The sequence below is a fragment of the Daphnia pulicaria genome, unplaced genomic scaffold (genome assembly GCF_021234035.1).
Source record: "Daphnia pulicaria isolate SC F1-1A unplaced genomic scaffold, SC_F0-13Bv2 h1tg000215l, whole genome shotgun sequence".
Lineage (NCBI taxonomy): Eukaryota > Metazoa > Arthropoda > Branchiopoda > Diplostraca > Daphniidae > Daphnia > Daphnia pulicaria.
The window spans coordinates 2,501-12,500 of NW_025804893.1; the positions used below are offsets into that span (position 1 = coordinate 2,501).

General features: G+C 49.4%; 2 non-coding genes and 1 pseudogene across 2 annotated transcripts; all 3 read right to left on the reverse strand.

The window, feature by feature from the left end:
* Positions 1-1,794, reverse strand: part of LOC124319906 — a 4,169-nt pseudogene extending 2,375 nt beyond the window's left edge.
* A 641-nt stretch (positions 1,795-2,435) lies between these two features.
* LOC124319904 lies at positions 2,436-2,588 on the reverse strand. The gene has a single exon (XR_006913600.1). It is a non-coding gene; the product is annotated as a 5.8S ribosomal RNA (ribosomal RNA).
* A 930-nt stretch (positions 2,589-3,518) lies between these two features.
* Positions 3,519-5,814, reverse strand: LOC124319905. Its single transcript, XR_006913601.1, has one exon. It is a non-coding gene; the product is annotated as a small subunit ribosomal RNA (ribosomal RNA).
* Positions 5,815-10,000: the final 4,186 nt, after the last annotated feature.

A 10,000-nucleotide genomic window follows, 5' to 3' on the forward strand; every position in this document is an offset into this window, starting at 1 on the left:
TATTTGCTACTACCACCAAGATCTGCACCGACGGCGGCTCCGGGCAGGCTCACGCCCACAACCCTTCTACGCTCACCGTCGCGACCCCCCTACTCGTCGGGGCCTCAGCGCCGTCGCTCTCTTCGAGCTGACACGGACGTTATTCGCTCTGCCGACCGACGGCCCGGTATAGGCACGACGCTATAGCGCCTCCCATTTTAAGGGCTAGTTGCTTCGGCAGGTGAGTTGTTACACACTCCTGAGCGGATTCCGACCTCCATGGCCACCGTCCTGCTGTCTTTAGCAACCAACTCCTTTTCGTGGGATCCGAAATGTGCGTCGTTTAGGCGCCTTAACCGGGCGTTTGGTTCATCCCACAGCGCCAGTTCTGCTTACCAAAAATGGCCCACTGGGCGCTCAGATTCAAATCAATTGCCGCGGCCTCAATCAAGGAAAAAGGCCGGGCTTCTCACCCATTGAAAGTTTGAGAATAGGTTGAGGTCGTTTCGACCCCAAGGCCTCTAATCATTCGCTTTACCGGATGAAACTCCGTTTGTTCTCTTTGCGAGCACCAGCTATCCTGAGGGAAACTTCGGGGGGAACCAGCTACTAGATGGTTCGATTAGTCTTTCGCCCCTATACCCAACTCCGACGATCGATTTGCACGTCAGAATCGCTGCGGACCTCCACCAGGGTTTCCCCTGGCTTCGTCCTGGCCAGGCATAGGTCACCATCTTTCGGGTCCCAACGTGTGCGCTCTGGGTTCGTCCGGCCGACTCGACCAAACCCTTTTAAGGGGGAAAGATCTCGCGAGCATTCGGACGCCCTGGGGTTGCGCCCGCTCTGTTCGAGACGGGATCACCCCTCGCGGATGCACCCTCATCGGGGCCGCTTCACTTTCATTGCGCCTCGCGAGTTTAGTTTGATAATTTCTCGACGACTTGCGCACATGTTAGACTCCTTGGTCCGTGTTTCAAGACGGGTCGGGTGGGACCCGACTTCTACTCTCCGCTCTGGGCCTCCACAGGTTGAGCACCGCAACTTTTTCTCTTTTACAAAAAAAAGCTACGACACCTCCCGGGAGGAGACAGGTCACGACCGGGCAGTACTGTTGGGAAACGCCGCGCTCGTCATCGCGGCACCCGCGAAGGTAACCACGAAACTCGCTAACGGACGCCCCGTGTAACAGACACCCAGTCGGTCGCGGAGTCCTACTAGGCCCCCCACTTGCGGACCTTGGCGTGGCTATTGCGATCGCAGAACGACTTATGCAAGAGAGCCGCCAATTCAGGCAGTCTCCATGCAGCGTTAAGGGCATACAACCAAGTGCCGGGAGCGGGGACTTGTTCGACCTTCGAGGGCCCACCCGTTTAACCCCCTGAACGGTTTCACGCACTCTTGAACTCTCTCTTCAAAGTTCTTTTCAACTTTCCCTCGCGGTACTTGTTCGCTATCGGTCTCGTGGCGATATTTAGCCTTAGAAGGAGTTTACCTCCCGCTTAGGGCTGCACGCTCAAGCAACCCGACTCTTGGGAAGGGATCCGATGCACGGTCTCGGCTCGTCTTATCTACGGGCCTGACACCCTCTGTGGGTTGCTCGCCCCGTTCATGGAGACTTGGACGATAGATACCGGACAGACGCGCACGATCCTCCCGAACACCACATTCCTCGGCACCCGCTCAACCGGGCGCGAGGTTCGGTGCTGGGCTCATCCCTGTTCGCTCGCCGCTACTAAGGGAATCCTTGTTAGTTTCTTTTCCTCCGCTTACTGATATGCTTAAGTTCAGCGGGTAGTCTCATCTAAACTGAGGTCAGAATGAATTGTTTGTTTTCAAAAGGAGACAACACTTTATCTAGCTCGGCAGACTTTGGCGTTTTAAAGCCGGGAAAGATTGAATAATTGCCGGTTCAAATTTTTTTTTTTCGAAATAAAGCGAGTCTCTCGTTATTCGCAAAAATTAATTTACGAAAAGTGACAGGGCGTCCTGCGGCTTTTTGTATTGAAACAACGCGTCGTGCGCGAACCAAGCTTGCATAACGAGCGGTTAGAGTGAGTGATAATTCGCGGTGGTCGACACTTCGACACGCCCGGCGCACACACACAACTAAACTCGCGTTGAAGCGGTATATCGCGCACACGCAGCCGACACCTTGTTCGAGAAGATGTGTTTATTTCTAAAATTTTTTTTTGAGTTGGCTCAAAAATTTCCCATCTGTTTTGCCATCGAAAAAGGTTTCTTTTGAATAGAGAGGAAAAAAACAAAACAGGGCGAACCTTCTTTTATTTTTCCCCCTTTTTTGTATTTGAGGCATCGCGGACACTTAAGTCGCGCGGCACCCAGACGTTAGAGATTCGGGAGCTTTTATGCGGTCAGGCCGGGTGAAAAATAAATCTCGCCGCGACCCAACATGCAAAACCAAGACTGAAAAAATCTCTGTTCGTTCATCATTCGACCGACCCTCAGTCAGATGTGGCCCGAGCGAGAAGCTGGGCCGCCATTTACGTTCAAGATTTCGATGCTCCATGTGTTCTGCAGTTCGCATGGATTAGCGCACTTTGCTGCGCTCTTCATCGATCCACGAGCCTAGTGATCCACCGTTCAGGGTCGTATATAAAACGACATATTCGTTTTCTTCTCTCTTTTTCTCCAACCCGCCCAAGCAAATGAATGCGAGGGCGGAGAAAGAAAGCCAGAAAGAAAATGTTCCGATAAACACTCGTACTAGAATTTGGGTTTAGTGTGTTATTGTGATTTTGAATTCTTCCTACTTCATCGAGAGGGCGAAGGGCAAGCTTAAAAAACATTCGGTTTTCAACGGCATAGTGTCGGGCTTTGGAGTGTTAGTCTATACGACGCACACGCACGCAACCACGAGTATCTACGCCCGAAAAGAACGTCCAGAGTAAAGTCTCACACTTTCGTCCCCCACCGAGAATCAAAAAATCCCGAAGACGAAGAGAGAAACAAAAAAAAACAATTTCGATTGGGCGTATCCGCTTTAAACCACCGCGCATCAGAGCGCCTGATACCCGTTCAAAATCTTGATGTTTTTTTTTTTTCCGACTCTCCATCCACCGAGTTTTTATTTTTCAAAGTGTTTGATTTAGGGACTAAGACTTTATAAAATCTCCTTTATTGTTCCTTCGGTACTCGCGGCCCAGGCGGGCTATCGTATTCTTCACTCTACTAACGTCAACACTGTGAGCGCCGCTAAAGGTCGAATGAATCTATAGAGACATTCACCATCGAAGCAGGAAGAATTTGCTCACGGCCATAGACCAAATCGAAAGACTTTGTGTTTTTTTTTGAGCCGAGAGGAAAGAAAAATCAATTTGAAAAGGCGAATCCGCTTTAAACCACCGCGCATCAGAGCGCCTGATACCCGTTCAAAATAAATGATTTTCTTCCGTCAACCCACACATAGTTCATACGATGTCTTACGCCGAAAGACTTTTGATGGGGTTTTTTTGTTTTGCAACTTTTAGTTGTTTCGTGCTCAACCAAAGCCATATGCGCAAAACATTTGTCTTGTTCGTTTATGATCCTTCCGCAGGTTCACCTACGGAAACCTTGTTACGACTTTTACTTCCTCTAAAGGATCAAGTTCGACCATCTTTCAGTCTCGCCGTTGGTAGGCACCGCACGGGCAGAGATTGCTCCCCACTCGACGGCACCCCGACAAGCCCGTCCGAAGGCCTCACTAAATCATTCAATCGGTAGTAGCGACGGGCGGTGTGTACAAAGGGCAGGGACGTAATCGACGCGGGCTAGTGACCCGCGCCTACTAGGGATTCCTGGTTCATGGGGATCATTGCAGTCCCCAATCCCAACCACGAAGGAGGTTCAGCGGTTACCCGGTCCTTTCGGACAGGGAGAGTGAAACACGCTGATTCCTTCAGTGTAGCGCGCGTGCGGCCCAGGACATCTAAGGGCATCACAGACCTGTTATTGCTCACTGTCACGCGGCTGGACGCCGCTTGTCCCTCTAAGAAGACTGCGTGACGGACGCGAGAGCAGAAGGTATCGCCGGGGATGACGACGAGCCGAATAACAATAGAGCCAGCCCCCGCGAGACATTCCCGACAAAGCCCCGCCATACCTCATCCGCCAGGCAACCAACCCGTGAAGGCCGTACACCCGACGAACAGAGCACAACGAAACCAAGCCGAGAGATTGCCTCACTAAAGGAACCAGTCCCACCGAGACCCGAATCGCCGCCACCTGATCCCGACGCCTCCGTACTCCCTTCGGTTTCAATTGATAAAACCCGTCACCTATTTAGCAGGCTAGAGTCTCGTTCGTTATCGGAATTAACCAGACAAATCGCTCCACCAACTAAGAACGGCCATGCACCACCACCCACCGAATCAAGAAAGAGCTCTCAATCTGTCAATCCTTCCAGTGTCCGGGCCTGGTGAGGTTTCCCGTGTTGAGTCAAATTAAGCCGCAGGCTCCACTCCTGGTGGTGCCCTTCCGTCAATTCCTTTAAGTTTCAGCTTTGCAACCATACTTCCCCCGGAACCCAAAGACTTTGGTTTCCCGGAAGCTGCCCGTCGAGTCATTGGAGTAACTCCGACGGATTGCTGGTTGGCATCGTTTATGGTTAGAACTAGGGCGGTATCTGATCGCCTTCGAACCTCTAACTTTCGTTCTTGATCAAGGAAAACATTCTTGGCAAATGCCTTCGCTGTTGTTCGTCTTGCGGCGGTCCAAGAATTTCACCTCTGTCGCCGCAGTACGAATGCCCCCGTCCGTCTCTATTGACCATTACCTCGGGTCCAAAAGTAAAAGACCAGCAAAATCGGACCGAGGTCCTATTCCATCATTCCATGCTGCGATATTCAGGCGTTGGGATACACCTGCTTTGAGCACTCTAATTTGTTCAAAGTAAACGTTGCCGGCCGCCCGAGACACCCGGTGAAGGGCACCCCGAACGATTGACTGGGTGGAGCGAATCGAGTCAACTACGACCAAAATTTAAAAAAGAACCCGAAAGAACTTTCCAACTCTGGCCGCAGATACAACAACGACGCACCGACCACCACTCCGGCGATGTTGTCCGACCGTGAAGAGAGTCGGGCTTTGACACCCGGGCTCCCAGAGCGTGAAACGCAACACCCTTGATTCAGAGCGGCGCCGCCCGGCCGAAGACAGACATCCGACTACGAGCTTTTTAACCGCAACAACTTTAATATACGCTATTGGAGCTGGAGTTACCGCGGCTGCTGGCACCAGACTTGCCCTCCAATGGTTCCTCGTTAAAGGATTTAAAGTGTACTCATTCCAATCACGGGGCCTCGGAAGAGTCCCGTATCGTTATTTTTCGTCACTACCTCCCCGTGCCGGGAGTGGGTAATTTGCGCGCCTGCTGCCTTCCTTGGATGTGGTAGCCGTTTCTCAGGCTCCCTCTCCGGAATCGAACCCCGATTCCCCGTTACCCGTTGCAACCATGGTAGGCGCGTAACCTACCATCGACAGTTGATAAGGCAGACATTTGAAAGATACGTCGCCGGCGCGAAGGCCGTGCGATCGGCGTGAAGTTATCCAGAGTCACCAAAATTGGTACGGTGCGCGAGCCCGAAAGCCCGGCCCCGACTGGTTTTGATCTAATAAAAGCACCTCTTCTGCGAGCCCGAAAGCCCGCAGTCGAGGCTCGAGTGCATGTATTAGCTCTAGAATTACCACAGTTATCCAAGTAGGATGGAGTGGATCTAAGGAACCATAACTGATTTATTGAGCCATTCGCGGTTTCGCCGTCTAGCGGCTTGTACTTAGACATGCATGGCTTAATCTTTGAGACAAGCATATGCTACTGGCAGGATCAACCAGGTATTTCGTGTATGTTTGTTTGATATGCATCCGGCGAGTTGCGGGTTTTTATTTCGCCCACGCATCACCAAACACACACCAAATCAACACGTTTTTCGTTTTTTTTTCTTTTTCTTCGGAAACTAAAATTTTTGATCGCAACGCCTGGCGTGTCACAGCGAGTCCCAGTGAAGAGAAACACCGATCCGATCCGTTTGTTGGATTTTTTTCATTTCAATTTCCAAAGTCAAAGACCATTCAACGGTCTATGAGCCCAAAGTGAATCGGATTCATTCGACCGGTCTTGATATATTCATCAACTTTTTTTCCCGTATTACGGTTTTCGACGGTCATATGTGGCGTGCTGTATGCTCATAAGTCAAGCCTGCTTTACTAAGCTGACAAGCATACATCTTTTAAATTTTTGTGGGCTCAGAGTTTTATTTTTATTTTTCCACCGCCGAGGCACACTCTCGCATCACCCCGCACGACACACACACACACACACACCTCACCGCTCAACGGTCACACGAGGCAGAATTTTCCGCAAAGACTTTCGAAGAGAAAGAGAAAACTCGGAACAACCGCGGTCAGAGGCCAGCATAGAGGCATCGTATAGAAAGTCATGGGCGGAAAAAAACAAATCATTTCAAGTCGAGACAAGCAACCAGACTACCCCTATAAAAGTGCGCAATTCTTTAAGAGTTCACCGAAGAATGACCGAGATCAAGTATGCACGAAACGAACATATTCCAAGGGCAGCTGAATAAGCGATTCTGCGCCGAAGCGCGAGAAAAGCAAGCGGTACACCGATGGGGATCGTTTTTTTTATCGTGTTAGATTCGTTGTTGTCAAGCAAGGATTCTCAAAATGTTTTTTGCATTGCACCCAAGTTTCGTACTGATTACTTGTCGCAGACCGGTGACTGTCAAAAAAAAATTTTTTACGTTTTTTCTTGAGAGGTCACTGCCTACACACAACTCCGGGCGGGCCGTACACTCACAGCCGTTTGAATTCTCCCTTCGTGTGTCATGGCCATAACTGAGCGTACATCTTACCGGGCGCCGAGTTGATCTGGCTTGTTCGATGAACGTTCGGGATACGTACAATCGATATAGCTCCAACCGTAACTCGTTTGTAATTACGCCGGCCATACTCAGCGGGCGCTCAGCTCAGCTCTCGATATCTTCCGTCGAAGGGAAGTTCGTAGTAAAAGAGAGTCAGAGTCGACGCCACATTTTGCGGTCCTCGCATCTCATCCGATTTTTGAATTTTATAGATTTGCCATCACTTCCACCCAATTCTCTCGTATATTTCAATCTCTTGACTTTGTCCGACCGGGCCGTCTTCGCCCCCCTTCAACTCCGTCCATCTCCACTTCTGTGTTCCACACAACGAGCTTCCGTCAAACGGCAAAATGTGAAATATGCGCACGCCGCACGAAATAATTTGAAAGCGTTCTGTTTGGTGGCTTTTTTATTTTTTATCTCTCGGCTCACACACACACACACACATTTCCGCCTGAACGGTAATTTTTTTTTGATACGGTGTCAAAAAGTGAAAAGACGCGCACCATTTTCTTTTCTCTTCCGTATCGTCGCTGACGGTAAACGCTGATGGTTATGATGCCGTAAGTTTGGAAGAAAGAATCTTTCCCGTCTTGTCTTGTTACGGTAAAATAACAAAGAACAAGCGTCCGATTTCTCTCACAGACGGCCACAGACAAACCACACGTGCCGAAGAAACGAAACGTCCGAAACCAAAAAAATGTTTGACGCGCGCACCTCTTCTGAACTTTTCGACCAAGAGTCGTTGGATCGAGTGACGAGCTTCTCAGCTGTCGCACCAATCGGTGAAGCGGGCGTTTGAATTCCCGTCCACATCGCGGTTCGGATATATTTTTACATATACCGACCATCGGAAATTTCGAAAACGGTTTTACCGAAGGAATGATATTTCACACACCGACAGCTCATCGAGTTCGTCTCCGTTCAACGGTTTTTTTTTTTTAAGACTTTTTGATCGCATGGGGCTAAACTGGTTAGAGCAAAGCCGCGATCCAAGCAGTGAAAAAAAAACAAAGACAGTGCAAGCGCGATCGAACGGAATCGAAACTAAAATCATGTGAAGTGGCGGGCGGAAAGGAGCTCAGCTACGGTGGAAATGAAACTACAACTAACGCCGAACCGGACAACTTCCCATTCTGCGTCTTCGTTTCATTTCCCAAAGCTCCCCGTCGATACCAAAGTTTTTGCGTCGAAGCTACTAAAGAAATTTCGCGCTTTCCTTTTCGCCTCTTTCGCCTTCCCTTCGATATCTATCCAACCACCGGCTTCGACTTTATTTCTTTCACCCGTCTATTCGCCCGATAGTCGACGGTCGGCCATTCTTTGGTATCGGCCAGGCGGACTAACAAGAAGTAAGACTCGTTTGAAAAATTTGGACCGGGCTTTACAATCGCTGCTTGTCGTAATGTCGCAAATTTGAAAAAAATTTTCAATTCGAGAAACCAAACTATTCGACACTTCGAAAATTTTTGGGACTCTGAAAATTTTTCCGAGTTTAGGAATCGAGACCTCTTCTATACTAAGGAAAACCACTAATGTTCCGCCGCATAATGTCTCCGTTTTCCGGCTCATTTTTAGCGATTGGACGGGGACATTGCCCCATCCAACCGCCAGCCGACTTTCAGGAACCGTCGTTTTCAAAGTTGGGACTTAGAAAATTTTCGACGAGTGGGAATTTTTTACGGTCGCAAGTCATCACGACACGCCCGACCAACCCATTTGAGAGCCGCCACGCCTCGACGGTGTGACGGCTTTTTTTCGAATCGACGGGTCTCGCTCACTCCTCTCTCGCGCCGACCAGAGGCCGGGCGAGAGAGTCGTTGCCAAACACCGTCGTCGGAAATGGGAGAATTTGAGTGGGAATTTTTTACGGTCGCGAGTCATCACGACACGCCCGACCAACCCACTTGAGAGCCGCCACGCCTCGACGGTGTGACGGCTTCTCTTTTCGAATCGACGGGTCTCGCTCACTCCTCTCTCGCGCCGACCAGTGGCCGGGCGAGAGAGTCGTTGCCAAACACCGTCGTCGGAAATCGAGAAATTTTCATTTCCATTTCCATTTTTTTTCATCGGCCTTTATACGTCCAAGTCCCGCCAACCACGTCACTACCACGTCGTCGGGACTTAGAAAAATTTTTCAATTTTTCGGACTTAGAAAATTTTTCAACTTTCTTTTTTTCGACAACCTCTTCCCTATATAGGAAAGTAGTGGATGTTCCGGGCAGTAACTGTACGAAAAAGTCGATTTCCGAATTTTTGCCGGACTTTCACCTGAGCTCAGGCCGGGCCGCCCGCTCAACTGCCGCCCGGTCACCACCAAAAACCGGTCTTGGAAATTTTCGGACTTAGAAAATTTTTCAACTTTTTTCTTTCTCGACAACCTCTTCCCTATATAGGAAAGTAGTGGATGTTCCGGGCAGTAACTGTACGAAAAAGTTGATTTCCGAAATTTTGCCGGGCTTTCACCAGAGCTCAGGCGGGGCTTACCATCACACCCGCCGACCGGTCACCACCAAAAACCGGTCTTGGAAATTTTAGGACTTAGAAATTTTTTCCAACTTTTTTCTTTCGCTCTTTCTCGCCATTTTTAGCCGTCTTTGCTCGTCCCAGTGCCGCCTATAGCTTCACTATCCGTCGTCGGGACTTAGAAAAATTTTTCAATTTTTCGGACTTAGAAAATTTTTTCAATTTTCATTTTCGACAACCTCTTCCCTATATAGGAAAGTAGTGGATGTTCCGGGCAGTAACTGTACGAAAAAGTTGATTTCCGAAATTTTGCCGGACATTCACCTGAGCTCAGGCCGGGCCGCCCGCTCAACTACCGACCGGTCTCCACCAAAAACCGGTCTTGGAAATTTTAGGACTTAGAAATTTTTTCCAACTTTTTTTCTTTCGCTCTTTCTCTCTTTTTCAGCCGCCTTTGCTCGTCCCAGTGCCGCCTATAGCTTCACTATCCATCGTCGGGACTTAGAAAAATTTTTCAATTTTTCGGACTTAGAAAATTTTTTCAATTTTCATTTTCGACAACCTCTTCCCTATATAGGAAAGTAGTGGATGTTCCGGGCAGTAACTGTACGAAAAAGTTGATTTCCGAAATTTTGCCGGACATTCACCTGAGCTCAGGCCGGGCCGCCCGCTCAACT